The sequence below is a fragment of the Chiloscyllium plagiosum genome, unplaced genomic scaffold (assembly GCF_037043375.1).
Source record: "Chiloscyllium plagiosum isolate Xiang-an unplaced genomic scaffold, Cpla_swu_hap1 HiC_scaffold_42, whole genome shotgun sequence".
Classification (NCBI taxonomy): Eukaryota; Metazoa; Chordata; class Chondrichthyes; order Orectolobiformes; family Hemiscylliidae; genus Chiloscyllium; species Chiloscyllium plagiosum.
This window is the reverse complement of record NW_028270180.1, coordinates 102,709,585-102,735,816: the sequence shown is the minus strand read 5'-3', so window position 1 is coordinate 102,735,816 and position 26,232 is coordinate 102,709,585.

Sequence of the window (26,232 nt, the reverse complement as noted above, 5' to 3'; positions counted from 1 at the left end):
TTCCACCCTTTACCTTACATTTATGTCCCTTTGTAACACTCTGTTGGTCCCGGGGAAAAAGTTTCTGACTGTCTACTCTATCTATTCCTCTGATCATCTTATAAACCTCTATCAAGTCACCCCTCATCATTCGCCGTTCCAACGAGAAAAGGCCTAGCACTCTCAACCTATCCTCGTACGACCTGTTCTCCATTCCAGGCAACATCCTGGTAAACCTTCTCAGCACCCTTTCCAACGCTTCCACATCTTTCCTAAAGTGAGGCGACCAGAACTGCACACAGTGCTCCAAATGTGGCCTAACCAAAGTCCTGTACAGCTGCAACATCACTTCACGACTCTTGAATTCAATCCCTCTGCTAATGAATGCTAATATACTATAGGCCTTCTTACAAGCTCTATCCACCTGAGTGGCAACTCTCAAAGATCTATGAACATAGATCCCAAGATCCCTCTGTTCCTCCACGTCACTAAGAACCCTACCGTTAACCCTGTATTCCGCATTCTTATTTGTCTTTCCAAAATGGACACCCTCACACTTGGCAGGGTTGAACTCCATCTTCCACTCCTCAGCTCAGCTCTGCATCATATCTAAGTCCCTTTGCAGCCGACAACAGCCCTCCTCACTATCCACAACTCCACCAATCTTCGTATCATCTGCAAATTTACTGACCCACCCTTCGACTCCCTCATCCAAGTCATTAATAAAAATTACAAACAGGAGAGGATCCAGAACTGATCCCTGCGGAATTCCACTTGTAACTGGGCTCCAGGCTGACTATTTACCATCTACCACCGCTCTCTGACTTCGACCGGTTAGCTAGTTTTCTATCCAATTGGCCAAATTTCCCTCTAACCCACGCCTCCTGACTTTCCGCATAAGCCTACCATGGGGAACCTTATCAAATGCCTTACTAAAATCCATGTATACTAAATCCACTGCTCTACCCTCATTCACATGCTTGGTCAACTCCTCAAAGAATTCAATAAGACTTGTAACGCAAGACCTACTCTTCACAAATCCGTGCTGGCTGTCCCTAATCAAGCAGTGTCTTTCCAGATACTCATAAATCCTATCCCTCACTACACTTTCCATTACTTTGCCTAACACCGAAGTAAGACTAACTGACCTGTAATTCCCGGGGTTATCGCTATTCCCTTTTTTGAACACTGGCACAACATTCGCCACTCTCCATTCCCCTGGTACCACTCCCGTTGACATTGAAGACAAAAAGATCATTGCCAACGGTACTGCAATTTCCTCTCTTAGTTCCCACATAATCCTAGGATATATCCCATCAGGCCCGGGGGACTTGTCTATCCTCATGTTGTTCAAAATGTCCAACACATCTTCCTTCCTAACAAGTATCTCCTCTAGCTTACCAATCCGTTTCACACTCTCCTCTTCAACAATACGGTCCCTCTCGTTCGTAAATACTGAAGAAAAGTACTCATTCAAGACCTCTCCTATCTCTTCCGACTCAATACAGTCTCCCACTACTGCCCTTGATCGGACCTACCCTCGTTCTCGTCATTCTCATGTTTCTCACATACGCTTAAAATATCTTGGGGTTATCCTTGATCCTATCCGCCAAAGATTTTTCATGCCCTCTCTTAGCTCTCCTAATCCCTTTCTTCAGGTCCCTTCTGCCTATCCTGTATCCCTCCACTGCTCTGTCTGAACCCTGTTTCCTCAACCTTATGTAAGCCTCCTTATTCCTCTTTACCAGACATTCAACCTCCCTCGTCAACCAAGGTTCCCTCACACCACCATTTCTTTCCTGCCTGACAGGTACATACATATGAAGGACACGTCGTATCTGTTCCTTGAAAAAGTTCCACGTTTCCACGGCATCCTTCCCTGACAGCCTATGCTCCCAACTTATGCTCCTCAGATCCTGTCTTACGGCATCGTAATTACCCATCCCCCAATTGTAAAACCTACCCTGTTGCACGCACCTATCTCACTCAATAACCAAGGTGAAAGTCACAGAATTGTGGTCACCATCACCAAAACGTTCACTCACTGACAAGCCCATCACTTGTCCCGGTTCATTACCGTGTATCAAATCCAATATGGTCTCCCCTCTGGTCGGGAAATCTACATACTGAGTTAGAAAAGCTTCGTGGACACACTGCACAAAACACCACCCCATCAAATCTACTTGATCTAAAGAGCTACCAATCAATATTTGGGAAGTTGAAATCGACCATGACTACTACCCTGTGGCTTCTGCATCTTTCCAAAATCTATTTCCCAATCTGTTTCTCCACATCTGTGCTGCTATTGGGGGGCTGCTCTGCTAATGAACACGGATTAAGTCAATGCAAATTATTAAAGGCGAATCATATTTGAGAAACAGACTGAGATATAAATTATGGCGAAGCAATAGGTGCAGTGAATTTGGATTTTTAGAAACTTTTTGATGAAGTCTCAAGTCTAGTGTTGTGAAAATGCTACTCCTTTAACAAGGTCATGCTGTCCTTGTTTCTTGTTCATAGATGAAAAAGCAGTGAATCCAAAATGTCTGGGCTTGACTACTCTAAAATAAAAGCACGTACAATAAGGAGCAAGCTATGCGAGGTCTGGTCCTGTGTAATGAAACAGGAATAATTAATGACCTCATAGTTAGAAATCAACTTGGAAGGAATGATCACAGGATGGTTGAATTTAAAATACAGCTGGAGAATGTGAAGATAAAATCCAATCGCAAGGTCCTGTGCTTAAACAAGGGAGACTACAATAGAATGAGGGAGGACTTGGCTCAAGTCGATTGGAAACAAATACTTTATAGTGCGTTTTGACTAGCAGTGGAGGATTTTCAAAGGAATTTTTCAATGTCCTTAGCAAAATTATATTCAGTGAAAAGGAAAGATTCTAAAAAAAGGAGGTAATCTGCATCGGGTGTCTAAGCAGTAAGCGACGCTACCAATTTTATAAAGAAGGCATGCAAAGTGGCCAAGCACAGCAGGAACCCAGAAGATTGGAAACACATTAAAGGTCAACAGAAAGCCACGAAAATAGCTATACAGAAAAGTAGGATAGAAAACAAGAAAAAAAAACTAGCACAGAACATGAAAAGAGATTGTAGATGATTCCCTAAATATATAAAATGAAAATGAGTAGCTAATGTAAATGTTGGTCATTTAGAGGATGAAAAACAGCATTTAGTTATAGGATATGATGAAATTACTGAGGCATTGAGCAGGTATTTTGTATCGATCTTCCTAGTGGAAGACACTTATAACATGCCAGTAATTGACAAAGAGATGAGGGTAGGTGAGGACATGTCCATAATCATCATTACAGAGGAGGTAGTTTTGGGTAAGCTAATGGATCTAAAGGCAGACAAGTCCCCGAATGAAATGCATCCCAGGGAACTAAAAAAGATAGCGGGAGAAATATCAAGTGCAATTGTGGTAATTTTCTAAAATTTGCTGAACTCTGAGGCAGTCCCAGCAGATTGAAAAACAGCAAATGAGACGCCACTGTTTAAAGAGGCTGGTAGACAGGAGATGGGGAATTATAAACCACGTAGCTTAATCTGTGTAATGGGGAAGATCCGTGAGTGTATTATCAAGGGAGAAATAGCAAGGCATTTTGATACAAATCGGCCGAATGCGCAGACACAACATTGGTCCCTGAAGGACAGGTCATACTTAACATGTCTTTTGGAAATTTATGAAGACATTATGAGCAAGGTAGACAACGTGGCCCCAGTGGATGTGGTGTATCTAGGTTTCCAAAAGGTCTTCGAAAAGGTGCCGCACAGGAAACTGCTGCAGAAGATAAAGATGGAAGGCGTTATGGTAAAGTATTAGTATGGATAGAAGATTGGTTGACAGGAAGCAAAGGGTGGGTCTAAATGAGTGCTATTCACATCTGGCAATCAGTGACGAGTGGCGTGCTTCAGGGATCAGTGTCGGGGCTGCAATTATTCACAATTTATATCAATGATGTGAGTTGGGAGCATCCGTAGTTTGTCAAAATTTGCAGATGACATGATGATGAGTTGCAGAGCAAAGTGTGCAGAGATCTATGAAACTTTTTAAGAGGATACTCACAGATACTTTGAGTGAGTAGGCTCATGTCTGGCAGACGGAATACGATGTCAGTAAATTGGAATTCATCCATTTTGTTAGGAGTACCAGTAAAAAAAGGATTGTTACTTGAATGGTAAAACATTGCAGCATGCTGCTCTGCAGAGCGACCTGGGTGTCCATGTGCATGAATCACACAAGGTTGGTCTGCAGGTACAGCAAGTACTGAGGAAGGCAAATGGTATATTGTATGTCGTTGCTGAAGGGATTCAATTTCAAGTCAGGTAAGTTATTTTGCAGCTGTACAGGGTACTGGTGAGGCCACACCTGGAGTATTGTATGAAGTTTAAGCTGAATTACTTGAGAAAGAATGTACTGGCACTGGATGGGATGCAAAAGAGTTTCACTGGGTTGAATCCGGAGTTGAGAGATAATTTGTTGATTTTTCAGATATCTACGTTATTCTGTCTATTATCCTCTTGAGTTTGTGTTATATTCAGTTGCATCACACCTGGAATATCCACCTTACACCTGCTTAAGTCAATGAGCAAAGGTTGGGTCTGCGCAACTTCCTTGAAATGATTTGAGGAGGTCTGTCCTGGTCCATATCAGTGTGCAACAGCTAGATCTAATATACTGCATGGGTTGAGAATGGGAGAGTTTAAAGGAAAAAGTGAATCAGTATAAACAGTTCTATATATTTTGGAGTGGAAATCAATGACTAGCATGATAATCCAGGATTTGATGTGTGGACCCCAGCTGTTCAGAAAGCATGTGAAACATTTGTTCAAGGGCATTATATGTAATCTTTACAAATCTGTTGACGGCTCCAAATTGAGATTGTGAGTGGGTGATCAGGTTGTAAAGAACTTCAAAGGTGATTGAGAAAATTGGAGGGAATGGGCAAATACGTGGCAGGTGAAGAACAATGCGGATAGACGTGACATTGAGCACATTGCTTGGAAAAATAAAATAATGGTTAACATTGTGAGCGGCACGGTGGCACAGTGGTTAGCACTGCTGTCTCACAGCGCCAGAGACCCGGGTTCAATTCCCGCCTCAGGCGACTGACTGTGTGGAGTTTGCACGTTCTCCCCGTGTCTGCGTGGGTTTCCTCCGGGTGCTCCGGTTTCCTCCCACTGTCCAAAAGATGTGCAGGTCAGGTGAATTGGCCATGCTAAATTGCCCGTAGTGTTAGGTAAGGGGTAAATGTAGGGTTATGAGTGGGTTGCGTTTCGGTGGGGCGGTGTGGACTTGTTGGGCCAAAGGGCCTGTTTCCACACTGTAAGTAATCTAATCTAAATCTCATTTCAAAAGGAATTGATGTAAACCTGTTGTTCTGTGAAGAGACCGATGTGTACACCTTTGTTGACTTCTTCACCAAATTGACGGACCGAAGTTCCTATTTCATTTTTTTTTCCAGATAGTTAACCACTTCAAAAGATATAGAGTATACAGTGTTTGTGCAAAGTCAATTGAAGAGATGTTTGGCCAAAACCTAGAGTGGGGAATGCTCAATGTTTTCGATGACTTACCCCTTTCCTGATGTTTCTGTGCAGTCTGTGGGAAAGCTCTGTAAATGTTGTTACAAACTCTCAGATGTTAGGAAGGAGGTCTCTGAAGGGTCGACAGGACTGTGCTTCCCGTTCCCTTTCCCGATACACAGGCTGATGCCCGGTGTTGTGTCCGAGTTCATCATTTAAGATCTCGGAACAGTTTGATACAATGGCCTTGCATGGCAGTTTCGGAGACGACTGATGAGTTTACCACATGGCTTTCTTTCTTGCGTCACATTTAGGCAAGACCAGGAAAGCACGTGAGATTCACTTCCTGAATGTACAATGGGAAGAACTTTTATGTTGACAATTGACATGGGCTTCAATGTCAGTATTACTGGCACCATATTTTACACCTAGATATTTTATTAATTGTTTCTAACATCCACCAGCTGCCAAAGCATTAACCTGGTCTAGATTAGCAATCCAGTGACATTTCCACAACAGCACCATCTCCACATGGGGACCTATGGGAAACCACACTGAGCTGGTTACTTCTTTGCTGCTTGACATCTCTGGCAGAAAGAACTCTCATCAATTTGATTGTCGTGATGGGACTGAGGGTGGTAATTGGTCAGATTGTGAATATTCCCCTCTTTGGGGATGGCAAATAGCTGAGTAATTTTACACACTGCCAGAGAGATGTCAGAGTAGGAGCTGGAATGACACAGCGTCCCCAGGGGCATGGCTTGTTGTGCAGCACAAGTCTTCAGTCCTTTTGCAAGACTGGTGTCAGAGCCCATTGCCTTTGTCGTATCTATTGTGTTCAGTTGTTTCTTCATGTCACGTGCAGCTGTTCGAATTGGTTGAAGACTGGCATCTGTGATTCTGTGGGCGTTATTCAAGCAACACGTCTGGCTGAGGATGGTGCAGACACGGCATCTTTGTCTTTTACATTGATGTACATGAAGGTTCCATTCTTTCCAGGAATGGTAGAGCAATAGCCTCAGCAATAGCTGCTGAGATGTTAGTCTAACAACCCCAGTAACGCTCTGGTGACATGAGTTCGAATCCTGTTACAGTAGATGGTGGAATTCAAATCCAATACATGTTTGGGATTAAGAGTCGAGTGATGAGATCATGAATCAATTGCTGATTGTAGGCCAAACGCATTTGGTTCACTGATGGCCTTAAGGAATGGAAACTGCCATCCATACCTGCTCTGGGCACATGTAACTCCAGACCCACAGCAAAGTGGTTGACTCTTAACTACCCTCTGGGCAATAAATGATGACCTGAACTGTGACACCCTAATCCCATTGAACAATGTTGTTTTTAAATAATATTTGTGGAGTCCTCTTTAATCGTCAGTTGTTTCATAGTTCAACTCCATTTCTGATGGATGTGGCAGAACTGTAGAGCTTCTGTCTGATCTGTTTGCTTTATAATCATTTCGCCCTCTCTATTAGATACTAGTCCTGCTGTTTGGAATGTAAGTACAGTGGTCCCGTGCGGTAGCTTTAAATGGATTGTCATCAGTTTTAGGTATACATGGTTCTGACCCTAGTACATTCCCAACTCGTCTCTGAAACATCGATCAGCTTAATGGCAATGGTAGACTGAGTGATTATCCTGGGCAAAACGTTACAGATTATGATTCAATACAATTCTCCTTCTCTCCAGCTGTGATCGACAGTACCACATGAATTCTCAATTTTGAGCTGCAATTTCTGCATTGCAATTCAGCCGTCTATCCCCAAGTTCACACCGAGACCCATTCACTGAGACCCCTTCACCATGACCTACTCTTGTTTCGGAAGCGGTAACACTTCCATTTTTGTATTCTCATTCTTCTGAGCGTTTGTCCATGATGTCACACCTCTTAACTGTCATGATTCTCAAAACCCCAAAGAATATTCCGCCAAGTAGCACGTGGGTCCGTGGTGAGCGCAGCTGCCTCACAACACTACGGACCCAAGTTTGATTGCATCCTTCGGCGACTAAGTGCGTGGAGTTTGCACGTTCTCCGTGTGTCAGCGCGGGTTTCTTCCAGCTACTTCAGTTTCCACCCACAGTCCCAAGACATGCAGTTTAGGCGCATTGGCCTTATTAAATTGTCCAGAGTGTTCAGGGATGCGTAGGTTGGATCCATTAGTCAGGGGTAAGTGTAGGATATGGGAATGGGTCTGGTTGGTTTAGTCTTCAGAGAAGCGTTGCGGACTTGTTGGGCCGAAGAGCCTGTTTCCACACTAGCCATTCTAATTCTAACATTCATATGGATCATTTCCCTTCCAGTCATGCCACCTTCCGTGTTTAGATTGAATGTGTTTCCCTCTGTTTCTCTCCATGGTCTTCATTAAGAACTCTGCAGCGTCAATGATGCCAATCTTATGTCGTTTCAGAACCAATGAATTTCTACATCTTGCGTTATTTTTCACTCCCCAGTGTATGGACAGGGCATTTGAACGGCTTGGACACACCTCTTTCAAGCTGGTCAAAACAAGAAATTGCTGGAGAAATTCAGCAGAGCGAGCAGCATCTGTGGGGATGGAGAAACAGAGACTGTGTTTCAAGTCCAGCGTGACCCTTATTCAGAACTGAAAAGAACTCTTTAATCCCTTGACAAAATTGGACGAGGGACGATGGGAAACAGAGCATGTGGAGATGCAATGCCACAAAGGTATGAGCTTTTAATTGTGGTGAACGAGAAACAGATATAAAATGGGTGTAAATTAAAGTGCAAATGAGAGAATGGCTTCTCTCTATTGAGAGCAAGATGAACGAGTCACAGACAAGGTCATACGGAAACCAGCAAGCAGAATGTATGAAAAATGGAGAACAGCCATAATGGGGTCAGGCTTTTTAATTATGGAATTGAATAATAACTCCTACAGGCTGTAATGTGCTAAAGTGAGGTGTTACTCAAGCTTGGGTTGTGCTTCTGTGAAACATTACAGCAGCTCAGGAACGAAAAGTCAACATGAGAACAACGTAGGTTATTGGAATGGGAAGCAAGGGGAAGGTCAGGATTATTCCAACAGACAGAGTGGAAGTGTTCCTTAAAACAGTTTCTGTTTGATCTCCCAAGTGTAAGGGAGACTGCATTGTAAGCAGCAATGACAGGAGACTGGATTGAACGAATACAAGTGGAATGCTGCTTCAACTGGAAGTTGTGATTGGAGCCTTGGACAGTGAGGAGTGAAGACGATAATGGGCAAGCGTTGCACCTTCTGCAATTGCATGAGTAGATGCCATGGGGTGGGGTGGGGAAGTGTCCAGGGTGATGGGGGTGTCACAGAAGGAATGGTCCCCGTGAAATGCTGACAGTGGACGGGAGGGGAATATGTGTTTGATGGTGTAGTCCTACTGGAGGTGGTGGAAGTGGCAGAGGATGATTCCATGAATGTGGATTGTAGTGCAGTAGGAAGTGATGACAATGGGAGATATATCATTGTTCTGGGAAGGAGGGGACGAACTAAGGGCGATACTGTGGGTGGTGGGAGAGTGACAGCTGAAGGCCCTGTCCACCGGAGTTAAGGGATTTCTGGTTTGAAGAAAAAGGAGGTCAGGTCAGAGGCAGTTCACTGGAATGTGACATCATCAAACAGAATCAACAGAGATGGAGAAACTGGGAGAATGGAGTCAGCCTCCGCTGATCATGTGTTCATCCACATGCAGAAGTTCCTCCTGAATTATTGAAAAGAACCAAACACTTATATTGAGGATTAAATCTCACATCTGATCTGAAGAGGGATGTGGAAACAGACCCAGAGGAAGGTCAGTGGACATACAGGAACAGACATTCAAGCAGATATCCCATAAGGCTCAGCAATTATTGTTTCTGTTCAAAAAGAAGGACTCGGAAGAAGATGAACTGCCCGTGGTTGACAAAATCTGTCAAGGATACGATTCAATCGCAAATTAACGAGCATTAGTGTGTGCCCAGATTTAGGGTGTATACTTCAGGGACCATGAGCAGATGCTGGGCATGAATTTCAGCTGTGCTTCCTGAATTACCCCAGAAACCCCAGCCACTGCTGCTCCATTCTCTTCCCTGCTCATCTCCCCTTCCTTGTTCCAAGTTATCCGTCTCCAATTACAGAGCACATTCTCTCATATAATGGTTCCTATCTGAGTCTACCTTCCCTGCACGAGCATCAAGCTGTGTTTTGTGCTGCCATTTTGCCTCTGATCTCAGTGTGACTCGTCCTCTCCATTCATGTTGTTTTACATCTCCCATTCACATCTCACTCCGGAAAGTTTCCTTCTTGGAGATTCCTTATTGAAAACATACCCCCCCCCCCCCCCCCCCCCCACACACACACACACACACACACCGTCTTTGCACTGAATTCACACTGTGATCCAAATTTCAACAAGTATACTTTGCTTCATCTCACGCTGCTAAAGGCAACTGCATGCTTACCGTGTGGTATAAGAATTCCCTTTCTTACTTGGATTTGGCCAGAGATACGCTTTCAGTGTAGGGATCATCACCCACTTTCGACAAAGAAATTCAGGTGTTTAACTTCCTAATGGGTCTGGTAAGGGTTTCACGCGGTCTTTGTATTGTTCCTTTGAGATAAAACAAATCAGTCTGAAGTTTTGTCTGTGTTGTTTACTTGTCATTTTGAATATTGTTTCAAATTTGCAGTGCTTACGATTAAGTGCATATTATTGAAGTTAGTTTTAGATGGAGTGGAGGAGGTTGAAAAGTGACGTTATAGAAGTTTGTACAATCATGAGAGGCATGGATTGGGTGGAGAGCCAAGGTATTTCCCCGCAGAGGGTGGGGGGAGGGGTTCAAACATAGAGTATATCGCTTTAAGGTGAAAGAGAGAAGATGTAAAAGTTTAATGGTGCAACTTTTTCACATATAGGGTGATGTGTGTATGGAATGAGCTGGAAGAGGAAGAGTGGTAGATGAAAGCACAGCTACAACATTTAAAATACATTTGGACAAATATAAATGGGAAAAGTTTAGAGGCATATGGGACACGTGAAAGCAGATGGGACTAGTTTAGTTAAGCATGAACAAGTTGGACCAAAGGGTCTGTTCGTGCGTGAAGTGATTGTATGAATCTAGAAAGCGAGAAAAGGGGGAACAAAAGATATGATGGAAGTAAATTGGCAAGAAATATAAAAACAAGCATCACAAACCTTTCTGTGTATATAAAAGAAGTTCAAAATGAGTGTGTGACCTTAGGTAGAAATGAAGTCTGGAAAGTATATTGAGGTAATTTGGAGGATGTGACTGGGTAACTGGCTACAGTGAACAGGCAAAAAATTACCCCAGTACTTTGCATTGTTCCACACAGGGGAAGGCACTGTAAGCATGTCGATGATATAAACAAACTGTTAATAAGAGGCAAGTTTTTGAACTGTCTCTAACAAAAGGAGCAATGATTTTTGACAAACAGATAAGAGTAAGGGTAGACCGGTCAGCAGTAATTCACAGTTGTTTTTTTTTAAAGTGGTTACAGAGTGGCTGGTGGTACTGTGTGAAAGATTCCATAACTCTCTGGATTTCAGGAGTATTCCAGCGAAACTGGACCACCTCCACTGTGGCGCCTGTCTTCGAGAAAGGAGCGAGACAGAAAGCAGGAACCATTTAGCCCAACCATAATTACTGGGAATCTGCGGGAGTCTATTATTAAGGCAAGAATTCAAGGGCATTTAGAAAAGCTTCACGCAGAGTCAGCATGGTTATGTGAATGGGAAACTATATTTTGCCTGCAAAGTTATCCTGAGATCCCTGAAAATGTAACATGCGGACTTGATAAAGGGGAACTGGTAGGCATGTGGCTTTCCAGAGATCTTCCACAACGTATCACAAAATAAAGGTTCTTACACAAGATAGAAGCTCATAGTGTTACGGACAATGTATTAGCATGGGATGACGGGTGGTTAGCACATAAAAATTGGAGAGTCAGGATTAATGGATCGTTATGATAAAGACATATCTACTGGAGTATTACAAATACCAGTCCGATGGCATCAGTTATTTACAGTCTATTCTGACAGCCTGACGGCAGGAGCTGAATGCGATATACATCCGAGTTTGAGGATGACACTGCGAACCGAAAGGCAGTCTGTTATTTAATGAAGAAGACTCCCAGCAAAGCAGAAGTAAAAACGGATTGGAGTGTTCCTGTGTATGAAACATAAAGTCAGCATGGTGATGCAGCAAGTAACTAGATTGATACAGTACGCAGGTTCCTGGGATGAAAGGGTTGACTTATTGAATACATCTAAAATGGTGAGGCGATTATTCGTGCTTGAAATAAATGAGCGTGATATTACTGAAACGTAAACGATACAGAGGGGGCTTCACAAGGTAGATGCTGATAATGTGTTTCCACACCTGGGCAGAGTCTCGAACTCAGAGACAGAATAAGGAATATCGAATTGAAACTGAGATACAAAGAAATGTCTTCTTTCAGAAGGTCGTGAAGTCTGAATTTAACTAACCCAGAGAGTTCTGGAGGCTGGGTCACTGTTTTTACAGATGGGCTGGATTGGATTTTGACATATCAGCGAGTTGAGGGATATGAGCGATTAGCAGGAGAGTGGAGTTGAGCCCTGGAGTTTGAGAGAACGTCCCCTACATGGTGACCTCTGTCAGTATGGGGAATTGAACCTGCGCTATTGGCCTCCCTCTGCATCACAAACCAGCCGTCCAGCCAACTGAGTGGGAGCCTGTGTAACTGTTTCATACAGAAACACTCACAGATAAAGGGCAAGAGAAACTTTCATAACAAGGAAAAAGGTACAATTCAGGTAACGGTCAAGGTAACAGCTGAGGATAAAAATGTTCTCTGCTGGAAATTGTGGAAACAAGTGTTTAGATGCTATCTTGAGCTGAATGCAATAAGGTAACGCAAGCAAAATAACCAGAATAATAATTGTGTTTATATATCGACAACTATTAAATAACAGTATATTTCTGATTGGTCTGTTTGAAGGATGCTTACTATTGCATGAAAGTAGAAAGCTGATGGGACATATTGGGAAATGTCCACATGGGAAATGCCTAAGGAACACATGCTTGAAGAAACCCAGGATAAAAATGCCTGAGTGTCGTCTGGTCAGTGACAGGACGCCGGGGGCTGAATGACTGAAAGTTCCTATAACATGGAGCTCAGGAGACAGTTAGATCACTCCCGATCTTATTAAATGTTAGAGCACATTTGAAGGACGGAATGGCCTCATGATGGATTTCAATTTCGTTTGCATGTAATTTTAATTTTTAAAAAAACACACTGTTCCTTCCCCTCATGTTTTCCACACTGGGGCACTGCCATTCTCCTGAAACCGGGAATTGTTTGGAACGTTATCTGGAACATCCCATAATCAGCACTCTCCAGAGCATTCTATAAATGAGTGGGGGTATCACAAAGGCTAGAGAGAGGAGGGGGAGGTGCTGCCTACAACAGTGAGAATGCTGGAGCATGAGCCTTGTTCTGAGATAGGTGCGAATACAGATATACAGTGAATGTGAGGGAGCAGAGAGAATACAATGACCCTTATCCTGATAGAGTGGGGAAGGTTATTGAGGCTTGTCCTGTATTGCTGGACATTTCTTCAGACCACAGATACTGCCCTGAGCTGGGTGGTTGAGCTCAGACCATGCTCGGTGGGTCTGCTAGTGTGGCTTCCTTTGAGAAGAGAATGGTCGCCCTCTCTACTACCCCATCCACCAGGACATCAACGCTCCTGTCGACAAACCCGTGGTGTAATTGCCCCTTATGGATGGATAGAGCTCTTAAAGATGGTGGAATCAATGGTTATGGGGATTAGTCAGGAACAGGATACCGATTGTGGATGATCAGCCATAATCAGAATGAATGTTGGTTCAAGCTCGAAGGGCCGAATGGTCTGCTCCTGCACCTATTGTCTATTGTCTATTATCTATTGTCTTATCTGCCATGCTCGGCCTCAATTGGGCAGGGCATCTCCGAACTGAGAAAGTTCAATTATTTGCCCACTGGCGTTTATTTTTGGCATCAGTGCCAGGGATCACGGAATATCCAGGGATTTCCGGCGTTGGTGAATACCTCCCACCATGCTGAGTGGGAGAATCAGGCTGGCATTGAATGACAGGGACACCATGTGGTAAGGCGGGTAGTGAATGGTGAATGAGGTGAGTTCGATAAGATAGCGCCAGGAAACTAGCTCAGTCTCATACACACAATCGCTCTGTCACTCAATGAAAATGACACTGAGAGAAATTAGTGTTAGATTCAGCCCAGAGTCAAAGACTCTGCTGACCCCACTCCCAGGTACAAATCTGCAGAACAAATCCTAATCCAAAACTCTCCATCATCTGAACTCACACCAATATTCCATTCACCCATCATTCCTGGCAATGTTGGCTTATGTTGTCAGATGCTAACGATATGTCTACATTCAGAATTCGGAAACCTGTGAACATATATTTCCATGACATTGTTTCTCAACCACCGCTACCTCCCCCCCCCCCCCCCCCCCCCCCCCCCGCCACCGCCCCCGTCTCTATCCCAAACTACTTTCATTTACAGTCATACAATCCTACTGCACAGAGAAAGGCATCAAGACAAATCTCACTGAATCTACCATTCATCTCATGACAGTGCTTAGTTTATACAGAAACAGTTTGACTGCAACTTAGAACAAAGAAGAAGAAGCAAACATTGGTAGAAGATCTGCATGGAAGACAATGCTGCAGGGAAAACTTTGGTTATGTTATAAACAGGAAATTACATACACAAGAATTTGCAGGAAAACCGCAACAGGTCTGGTTGCATCTGAAGGAAGAAAGTCGAAAAGTGTTGCCCCCGAAGAGCACAGCAGGTCAGGCAGAATCCAAGGAGCAGGAAAGACTATGTTTCAGTCATAAACCCTTCATCAGGAATTCACTTTAGAATTCACTGCATTTTCAGTTGTCGCAATCCTTTGTCAGAAGAGAGTAGAGTCAATTTTTCAAATCTGGGGAGTCTTCATCAGAACAGTATTGGTTACCGATCTCCAGTTTTGTTTTTGATCAGCAATTGTCTTGCATGCTGCAGTATTAATGAAACACTTGATCTGGAAAGGAGGGGAAGGGGTGACGGCAGCTGTGCAGGCAATGTGTCAGTCACAGCTTAAGACCCTGTCCATTAGAATGTGAATCCTGGGGTGAAGGTGAAGGAGGGCTTGACAGAGGCACCACGCTGGAATTCGACATCATCTGAACAGATGTGACCGATCCAGAGAAAGTGGGAGTAATCAGTCACTCACTCCGATGGTCGTTAGGTGGCAAAGTGGCTAGCAATAATACCTTAGAACACCACTGACCTGGGTTCGATTCCACCCTTTGGTCATTCTTTGTTTGGTGTTTGCTTTTTCTCCCCGTGTTTGTGTGGGCTTCCTTCGGGTGCTTTGTTTTCCTCCCACAGTCTAAAAATGCACGTGATAGGTTCAGTGGCCTCACTAAACTGCCCCAAAGTATCCAGGGAAATACAGGTTAGGTGGATTGTCTAAGGGAAATGTAGAGTCACTGGAGTAACGTATGGGTGTGTTGGTCAGCATGTTATCTGGAGGGTCAGTGTGGACTCGATGGGCCAATTGGCCTGTTTCCACACTGCAGGGTTTCTATACTTTCTATTTAGCTGTCTTGTTTGGAAACACTTCCCAGGATTCTGACTACAAGTGCCGACCCAATTTGGCTCACAAAACTGTTACACCATCCGTTTGTCTGACATTAACTCCATCAGCCACTCCTCGGCACTTTGGCACATCTTATCAGTGTCCCGTCTTACACTGAGTTAACCATCTTTACTGTCCACTCCCTCACCAATTTTGGTGTAACCTGTAAACTCACTAACCATTCTTACTAATATTCACATCCAAATCATTTACATATATGACAAAATCCATTCCATCCTTGTGGTACACTGCTGGTCACAGGCCTCCAGTCCAAATAAAATGTCCCGCACCAGCATTACCTTCCTCTCTTACCTTTGAGCTAATTAACTACAGCTCTCCCTGTATGCCATGCGATCTAACCATGCTTAATAGTTTACCGTGTGGAACCTTTTTGAATTTCTTATTAAAGTCCATATTCTATTCCACAGTTCTATTTTTGTGCCTTCATCAATCTTATTCTTCACTTCTTCAACAAACTAAATCAAATTAGTGAGACAAGATTTTCCACACGCAAAGTCATGTTGACTATCGCTGATCAGAATTTACCCTTCCAAACACAAGTAAATCCTGTCCCTCAGAATCCCCTCCAACAACTTACCGACCAATGAAAACGCGCCCACCGGTCTATAGTTTCCTCACTTTTCCTTACCAACTGTTCTAAACAATGGCACAACCTTACCTGTGTCTGTCCATGATATAAATATCTCAGCCAGATATCAAACAATGACTTCCCTAGCTTCCCATAAGATTCTGGGGTACACTTGATCAGGTCACAGAACACAGATCAGTGCAGCACAGTACAGGCCCTTGAGCTGTTGATGTTGTGCCGGCAGTTTCTCCTACTCTAAGATCAGATTAAAATATGTGCCTTTCATTGTACTAACTTCCAAGTGCCTATCCAAGAGTCACATAAAACGTCAGAGGGAGTTATGTACCTTAATGCATTTTAAGATGGCCAGCTTCTCATCTTCTGTAATCTGGACGCTTTTGAAGATACCACCATTCATTTCTCTACATTCCATATCCTACTCCACAGTAAATACTGATGCAAAATATTTATGCAGTATCTCACCAATCTCCTGAAGTTCCACACATAGGTCATTTTTCTGATCTTCAACGGACCCTGTCCTCTCCCTATTTATTCTTTTGACCTCAATGCATTGGCAGAATCTCTGTGGATTGTCGCTTACCTTATTTTCGAAAGATATCGTATGCTCCCATTTTACCCTCCTCATTTCCCTCTTGAGTATTAGCCTACAGCCCTGGCACGCCTCGATGGATTCACTCGATCCCTCCTGTCTGCACCTATCATATGTTTTTGTCTTTTTCTTGAACAGGATCTCAATTCCGCTCGCCATCCTGCATTCCCGACCAGCCTTGCATTGCTCATGAACCAGAACATACTCTATCTAGAAACCTGTAATCTCATTTGTGAAGGCCTCCCACTTTCCTGTCACGAGCTTCTCCCAAGCAGCTTTTGAAATTGCCCATATAAAACGTTCAAAGTTGGCCTGATTCAATTTAGAACTTTACCATTTATGTCAGGGCTATTCTTCTCCATAAGTATTTTTAAAACTGTTAGTTTCTGAATAACAGGCTCAAGAAGCAGAATGGCCTCCTCCTGTCCCTCTGGAACAGACCCAGTAGGATGAATGCCCTTCTCCTGTCACTCTGCAACAGACCGGTGACGCTGAATGGCCTCCTTCTGTCTCTCTGTAACAGACTCAATGGGCTGAATGGCCTCCTCCTGTCCCTCTGTAACAGGCTCAATAGGCTGAATGGCCTCCTCCTGTCCATTTGCAACAGACTCAAAAGGCTGAATGACTTCCTCCTGTCCATTTGCAATAGACCCGATAGACTGAATGGTCTCCTCCTAGCCCTCTGCAACAGACCCGAGAGGCTTTATGGCCTCCCACTGTCCATCTGTAACAGGGTCGAGAGGCTGAATGGTCTCCTCCTGTCCTTCTGTAACAGACACATGGGGACAGAATTACTTTCTCCTTTTCCTGAGCCGCAGTCTCAATGCTCTGAATGATGTCACAAGGAGCAGCACTGCACAACGCCAATGGGCAATAAATAGTGGACACTGGTTTATTGTCTATGGAAGTGTCTCCACTGGTCACCTTATGCAGCCGGTCTATTTATTTGTCTCTATCTCCCTTTATAAACAGTATGTAATATAAACAGTCCTGCAGAAGAAAGAATAAGATGATTGAAAGATTTATGGTCCGTCCCTAAGCAACGCCCATCTATTCCGCCCAGACTGAGTAAATGTCCCCCTTTATTGGGATAGGAAAAGTTACGAAAGGAAGGGGCTAACTGAGCCTTTTTGTTTATGACTGCGATTAATGCCAGTCTCCATGGATTGTAATATCCCAGTGGAGGGGTTCCAGCTTTTAATGATAAATGGGTTCCGTTGAATGTGCTATTCTATAGTATGAGTGGGAGCACCACCGACTGCATTAAAAGAGATCGGCAGCTCAAGAGATGCAGTGGGGAGAGACCAGAACCTGAGAACAAGTGTCTGGAATGTTCCAACAATGAATCACAATCTGAGAACATGAGACTGGAATGTTCCAACAATGGGTCAGAATCTGAGAACATTAGGCTGGAATGTCTCAAGAATGGACAGGCGTTTATATTGGGATGTTTGGCTTCTTTCTACATATTATGATCGAAACCCATTATGGTGGCGGATAGAATATGCACTTAACATGATTCAATATTTTTATTATCCAATCCTGCTTTCGTTGGTATCCCTGGTAAGTCTCAATGATCAGTCATTAATTTTATAAATCATGATTGACGATAATGCTGACCTTTCATTGACTTTACTATCATTGTCGCTGTTATTGTTCCTGCTGAGACTCTAACTCCAGATGTTCACTTTACAAACCACTACTAACTGCAGCAAAGAATTTCTTAATTCACTCTCTCCCTCCTTGCTTCTGGCAGTGTTACTTATGGGTCTCTATGTTGACCTGTCTTGTTTCAACTGTGAAACATGATTCATTTTATCACTGCCCTTGCTGCTTAAATATTGAAAGCATTGATGTCACTATGTTCTGTTCTGTTCTGGTTACAGATTGCATTTCGTCCCTCCGACGACATCCCATCCCCGGCCAATACTGAGCTGAAAAACACTGGCATAGTCTACAGAGCTTCCCATGCTGGGCAGATAGTCCACCTTACTGAGCAATACACTGGCACGGTCTGCACAGCTCCCCATGCTGGGCAGATAGTCCATGTTACTGAGCAATACACTGGCACGGTCTGCGCAGCTCCCCATGCTGGGCAGATAGTCCATCTTACTGAGCAATACACTGGCACGGTCTGCACAGCTCCCCATGCTGGGCAGATAGTCCATCTTACTGAGCAATACACTGGCACGGTCTGCACAGCTCCCCATGCTGGGCAGATAGTCCATCTTACTGAGCAATACACTGGCACGGTCTGCACAGCTCCCCATGCTGGGCAGATAGTCCATCTTACTGAGCAATACACTGGCACGGTCTGCGCAGCTCCCCATGCTGGGCAGATAGTTCATTTTCTAAGCAATACATTGGCATAGTCTGCAGAGGTCCCCAGTTAGTCACACTGCCCTGTCTTTTTCCCCATATTTCACCAATATGGCCTATTTATATCTTAATTATCTGTTTCTATCTTTAATGTGAATTTTTCTGTCCTTACGTATCTTTCCCTGGCTTTGAGTTTTGGCTCCCTAATGTAACGAGTGCTGACATTGTGAAACTCAGAAACAATAAAATGGTGTGTGTGGGCTATTGTTCACTTCCCCGTGTGTCCCATGTTCCATGTTATATATGCAATCCTGCAGTGCTCTTGCACTACTCCCACACACACGGAAGAAAGAAAAAAGCTGACAGTTTAATGATCCATGTTGGACAGGAGGGATTCAGCAGTTTTGACTCACGTCTTTGAAATTTCGTCTGTGCCCGTCCACTGAACACCTATGTTTGTCCCTCTCAGCTGATCGTGTGGTCAGTAGCACGAAGAAGCCCCTCGAGTATTATTGTAAAGGGGCAGGCATCGAACTTGCGTCGGAGGCTGAAAGGTGACCTTATAGAGGTTTGCAAAATATGAGCGGCATGGATAGAGTAAATAGACGATGTTTTTTCCCTGGGGTCGGGGAGTCCAGAAAAAGAGGGCATAGGTTTAGCGTGAAAGGGTAAGGAGACCTAAGGGCCAACTGTTTCACACAGTGTAGTACGTGTGTGGAATGAGCTGCTGGAGGAAGTGATGGAGGCTGGTACAATTGCAACATTTAAGAGGCATTTGAATCGGTATGTAAATAGGAAGGGTCAGGAGGGATATGGGCCGGGTGCTGGCAGGTAGGACTAGATTGGGTTGGGATATTCGGTCGGCAAGGACGGGTTGGACCAAAACGTCTGTTTCCATGCTGTACATCTGTGTGACTCTATCACTCTATGAAAATCTTCTTACTGACTCCTGTTATTCAAAATTTAGTGGAGGTATTGTGGATGGTTTGCTGGAGGATGTGCTGTGAGCTGCCCCAGACATTCAGGGAGACCTGAGGATTTTGAGACCCAACTCTGGATGGAGCATGGGGACTGTAGTTACAGTCTCCGGGTCTGTAACATGAACAACAAATGGAGCAGAGGCTGCAGAGTGTGGAAGCTCTGAAACCAGAGCGTTAGTCTGTCTGGGGAATACCAGAAATACCACAGCCGTTTGTAACTAAACACTAAAATCCTTCATACTAGTGCCGTGGTAGTATACGACAACATACCTGGATTGAGGTTTGATAAATCTGACAAACCAGATGTACTTCACACTTTCAGAGAAAGCAGCAATACATAGATGGATTGTATTGTGGATAACTGTATTTATCCGTATTCAATTTGAAAGTATATAAATGCATTCCAACGATTTAAGAAGGGAAGAAGAGTGAGAGTGGAAAACTGCAGTTTGCATGTCATCTGCAGGAAATAATCTTTTGCAACCTATCATAACGAATGTGATATTGGACACTGAGAAAGTAATAGCAAACTTCAAGAGAGTTATTCTGCATTGATGAAAGGGAAGTTATCATTTACAAAGGTTTTGTTTGAAGATATATCTTGTAGACCGAACCATAGAGAAGCAATGGATGCGATATAGTCAGATATTCAGGAGGATTTTCAATCAGCACACATAGTAACTTAGCAGAAAACATTAAGCAAAGGGTATTGGGAGGAACATATACAAACAGGGAAGGTAAACGTTAGGTTTGCCTTCATTTAAAGGGAATCCGAAAACAGAAGATGAAGGGTCAACTAGACTCAAAGCGTTAACTTCCTCCCTTTTACGGATGCTGTCTGACTCACTGTGGTGTCTAGCATGTGTTAGTTTCAGTTCAGATTCCAGCTTCTGCAGTAATTTGTTCAGATGAGCAGTAAAAACATTCTGCACTAGTTGCACAGAGTGCTGATGAAACTGTTCCTGGAGCTGAAAAATGTGTTGCTGGAAAAGCGCAGCAGGTCAGGCAGAATCCAAAGAGCAGGAGAGTCGACGTTTCGGGCATGAGCCCTTCTTCAAGAATGCTTATGCCCGAAACATCGATTCTCCTGCTCCTTGGATGCTGCCTGTCCTGCTGCGCTTTACCAGCAATACATTTTTCAGCTGATCTCCAGCATCTGCAATCTTCAATTTCTCCTAGACTGTACCTGGAGCATTGTATACAATTTTGATGTTTTGATCTAAATAACATATACTGATCCCATATATTGAATGAACATTCTCCAGATTAATCCCTCAGATAGCAAGGTTTTCTGCTGACGAAACTTGGCCTGAGATCAAGGCGGGAATCTGTTTGTGAATATGGTGAACATTGATAGATTGATATATGAGAGCTTCATGTCAGTCTTACTTGGGAGAAGGAGGATGCAGAGTCAGAATTCGAGAAGATGGGCTGAGAAGCTCTTGAGCAGATTGATGTAAGATGTGCACAGGGATTGATAGTTTTGGCTGGTATAAAATTGGACATGTCCCTAGTTCCAGCAAAGTTACATATCAGGCTGTTGTTGTAGACAAGGGATGAAAGGCGCTGATGAAAATGTTTAAATACAATCTGGTCACAGGTTAGGTGCCGAAGACTGGAGAACACCCTTTATGGGAAGGGTTGTAGAGATTAACCAAGGAACTACAGACCAGTGAGTATCAGATCAGTGTTCGAGAAACTATTGCAGAAAATATGTGGTTGTCGAAGACTATTTCTGTGTCAGTGCTGTGTCCCTTATTATTTGTGGTATTCATAAATGATATAGATGTGAATGTGAAGGGGCATGTGATGAATGTAATAATTAGGTTTGTGTCTGACACATAGATTACTCGGGTGGTTGGCAGTGAGGAAGAAGGTCTTGCGTTACAGGAAGATACAGATGGAATGGTCAGATGGGCAGATCAATGGCAGATGGAATGTAATGCTGATAAATATGAGGTGATACACTTTGAAGGAAGGAACCAGGCAGGGGAGGACTCAATAAATAGCAGCAGACTCGCAAGTTCAGAGGGGCTTCTCCACACATCCCTGAATGTGACGAGACTAGGTAATAGATTAGTTAAGAAGTAATTGGAGACAGCAGGCAGAGCCTTTACTAATCGAGGCACAGATTACAAGAGCTATATAGCACTTTGGTTAGGACAAGATGGAATACTGTGTGCACTTCAGGGATCCACATTACAGGAAAGATGTGATTTCACTGAAAGTGGCGCAGAGGAGATTCAACAGGATGTTCCCTGGAATGGAACATATCAGCTATGGAGGGAGGTTGGTTACTCGGGTTGGTTTCTTTGGAGCAGCGAAGACTGAGGGGAACCTGATTTAGAAGAGTAAGATTACGAAGGCCATGGACAGGGTAGATAGACAGCAGCGGTTCCTTTAAGTCAGAGGGTCAAGAACAAATGAGTATACTTTTAAACTGAAGGGTTTGAGGTTTAGAGAGGATTTCAGGATGGTTTTTCACCCAGAGCATGTTGGCGTCTGGAATGCATTTTTTGAGAGGGCAGTTATTGTGGGTCATCGCACAGCCATTAAAAGGTACGTGGACAAGCACTTGAAGTGTCACAACACTCACGTCTATGGGCCTGATGTATGAAAGTGGGACTAATGTAGATTGTACTGTATTTCTGAGTGTACAGAGATTGCTTCTGTGATTGTATGGCTGTGGAAGATTAATCACTGAGCTACCTAAGACAGGAGATGATGGGTTAATGAAGCGTACATTAAGAAGAGTGAAATGTAAAAACTTCTCAACGTACAGTATACCAAGGTGAAATGTTAGAGAAAATCATTGTATCTTCCTTACAGGCTGAAACCAGAGAATAGGAAAATGGCAGGACTATGACGCAACCACTTCTGTTCTGCCTTCACAAAAGAAAACATTTCAAAAAGTAAACTCCAAGCACTTCTTAGTCTACTGCGAAAAAGTAAATAGAATCAAATCTGTGCATAAACAGTTTTGGAGAAATTATTTTGACTGAAATATGATAAATACCCACGACCTGTTGATCTTCTTGTTGGTTACTTAGGGAGGTGGCAAAGGTAACAATGAATACTCTGTTTATCCTCTTCCAAATGCTTGATGATTCTGGAACTGAATTCACAGATTTGACAGCAGCAAATGTAACCCCAGTATTTCTGATGGAGGCAGGGAATCACAGTCTGCTTAGCACCAAAAAAGCAATCAGGACAATACACGAGTCTGTTAGAAAGGACGCGTTTTCAGGGAACGTAGAAAATTACATTAATGTAAAAGTAATGAACATAGATAAAGTCATTGCCGATTTATTAAGGGCCAATCATATTCGCGAAATTGATTAGGAAATAAATTATGGCGCAGCAATGGATGCACTGAATTTGGATTACCAGAAACACTTTTGATGAAGTCGCAACTCTAGTATTGTGACAATGCTACTCCTTTAACACGTTTATTCCGCTCTTGTTTTATTTTACATGGATGTCTTAAAAGCAGCGGATCCAAAAAGTCTGGGTTTGACTACTTGGGAATGCTTTCAAGTCTAAGATAAAAACACACATAATGAGGAGCATGGTATCGTAGGTCTGGTCATGTACAATGAGACAGGAATAATTATTCATATCATAATGAAGGAGTGATCACAGTATGGTTGAATTTAGAATGCAGATGGAGAGAGTGAAGATAAAATCCAATACCAGGTTGCTGAGCTTCAGCAAGGGAGACTACAATAGAATGAGGGAGGAGTTGGCTAAAGTCGTCTCAAAACAAATACTTCATGATGGGAGAGTTGACAAACAGTGGAGAATTTTCAAAGGACATTTTTAATTTCCGTGGCAAAAATATTTTCCAGTGAAAAGGAAAGACTCTAAGAAAATGGATAATCTGTCAATTGTGTCCAAGGAAATAAGGGACGCTATCAAATTGAAAGAGAAGGAATGCGACAGCAGAAACCTAAAAGATTGGGGAAAACCTTAAAGGTCAACAGAAAGCCACAAAATAAACTATAAAGAAAAGTATGATAGAACACGAGAAGAAAAAATTACAAGTGCAGAATATAAAGATAGATAGATGGTGGTATATACCATAATATATGAAAGTTAAAAAGTGACTCATGTAAATGTTGGTCCTTCAGAGGATGGGAATGGTCATTTAGTCATGGAATATGATGAAATGGCCGAGACATTGAACAGGTGTTTTGTATCTGTCATCATAGTGAAGGACACCAATAGCATGCTCGTAATTGCCAAAGAGACGGAGGTAGGTGAGGACCTTGGAAACAATTATTATTATGGAAGAGATAGTGTTGCGCAAGCTAACACAGCTGAGGGTCGGCAAGTCTCCTGGCTGTGCTGGAATGCATTCCAGAGTTCTAGGAGAGATATCGGGAAAAATAGTAAATGCAATTGTGGCAATTTGTTAAAATTTGCTGAACTCCAGGGTATTCCCAGCAAATGTGACGCCACTGTTTAAAAAAGGAGGTAAACAAAATATGGGGAATTACAGACCAGTTAGCTTTTTCTGTGTAATGGGGAAACTACTTGGGTGTATTATCAAGGACGAAATAGCAAGGCATTTCGATAGAAATCGTCCCATTGCGCAGATGCAGCATGAATTCATGAAGAACAGGTCATGATTAACAAGTCTTTTGGAAATCTATGGAGACAATACGGGCAAGGTGGACAACGAGGCCCCAGTGGCTATGGTGTGCCTAGATTTCCAAAAGGTCTTCAACAAGTTGCCACACAAGCAGCTACTGCATAAGAAAAAGGTGCATGACGTTACGGGTAAATGATCAGCATAGAGGATTGCTGGACTAACAGGAAGCAAATTGTGAGTGTAAGGGAGTGACATTACGGCTGGCAATCAACACCTAGTGGTGTGCCTCAAGGATCGGTGTTGGGGCCACAATTATTCACAATTGATACAGATGATTTGGAGATGGGGAGAACGTGTAGTGTGTCAAGGTTTTCCGATGTCACGAAGATGCGTTTCATAGCAAAGCATGCAGAGGACTGTGAGACTTCGTGGATGAACATAGATACTTTGAGTGAGTGGGTAAAGATCTGGCAGATGGAATACAATGTTGATAAATGTGATATCATCCAATTTGTTGGGAGTGCCAGTAAAAAGGATTATTACTTGAATGGTAAAACGTTGCAGCCTGCTGGTGTACAGAGCGATCTGCGTGTCCATGTGCATGAATCACAGAAGGTTGGTCTGCAGGTACAGCAATTACTGAGGAAAGCAAGTGGAATGTTGCCCTTCATTGCTAAACGGTTGAGGTTATTAGCAGGGAGGTTATGTTGCAGTTGTCCAGGGTGCTGGTGAGGCCACACCTGGAGTATTGTATGCAGTTTTGGTCTCCTTACTGCAGGAAGAGTACATTGGCACTGGACGGAGTGCACAGGTGGTTTATTCGGGTGATTCCAGAGGTGAGGGGGTAGGCTTATGAGGTGTTACAGAGCAAACTGGAACTATATTCATTGGAATTTAGAAGAATGATGAGATAACCTCATAGAACCATGTAAAATTAAGCAGTGAGTATATAAGATAGAAGTAGAGAGGATGTTTCCACTGGCAGGTGAAGCTAGGACAAGAGGGAATGGCCTCAATATTAGAGAAGAAAGTGAGGTCTGCATATGCTGGAGATCAGAGCTGAAAATGTGTTGCTGGAAAAGCGCAGCAGGTCAGGCAGCATCCAGGGAACAGGAGAATCGACGTTTCGGGCATAAGCCATTCTTCACAAACTCCAATGTCCATGCAGGGCAGTCAGTTCTGAAGCCAGAAGTCAATACTGGGATTGATAAGGGCACTCTGACCACTATACATAGACCCATCAAGTGGGGAGCTCTATCATTGAAAAGGATCTTGATCTCCTTGTACACCAGTCACAGAAAGCAATACTGCTGCAACAGAAAGCAGGTAGAAAGATAAATGGTGTGTTGACTTTCATTTCCGGGGGATTTGAGCCCAGGTGTGTCTTACGGCAGCTACACAGGGCCTTGGTGAGCCCCCATCTAGATAATTGTGTAATATGTGTGCAGTATTGGTCTCCTTATCTAATAAAGGGCAAACCTGACATTGAGGGAGTGCAGTGAAGGATGACCGGACTGATCTCTGGGATGACAGGCTTGTTGTGGGAGCAAAGTTTGAGGCGACTGAGCCTGTATTCCATGGAGTTTAGAAAAATGGTTGAGATCTCAGTGAAATATATAAAACTCTGACAGGGTGAAACAGATTGTCATCAGGGATGATAATTCCACTGGCTGGGACGTCTAACACAAGGGTCACAGTATTAGGTACAGGCAAGCCACTCTGCATTGAGATGACAATAAATGTCTGCACTCGCAGACCGATACATTTGGGGAATTCTGTCCCACATAAGATTGTGGAAACTAAGTCACTGAATATAAGTAAGGATATTTAGACACTAAAGGGGTGAAGTTGCAGCAGGAGCTTGGTGTGGAGATTCAGGATCAGCCATTGTTATATTGAATGGGAGAGCAAAATTGACGGACCAAGGTTCCTACTTCATA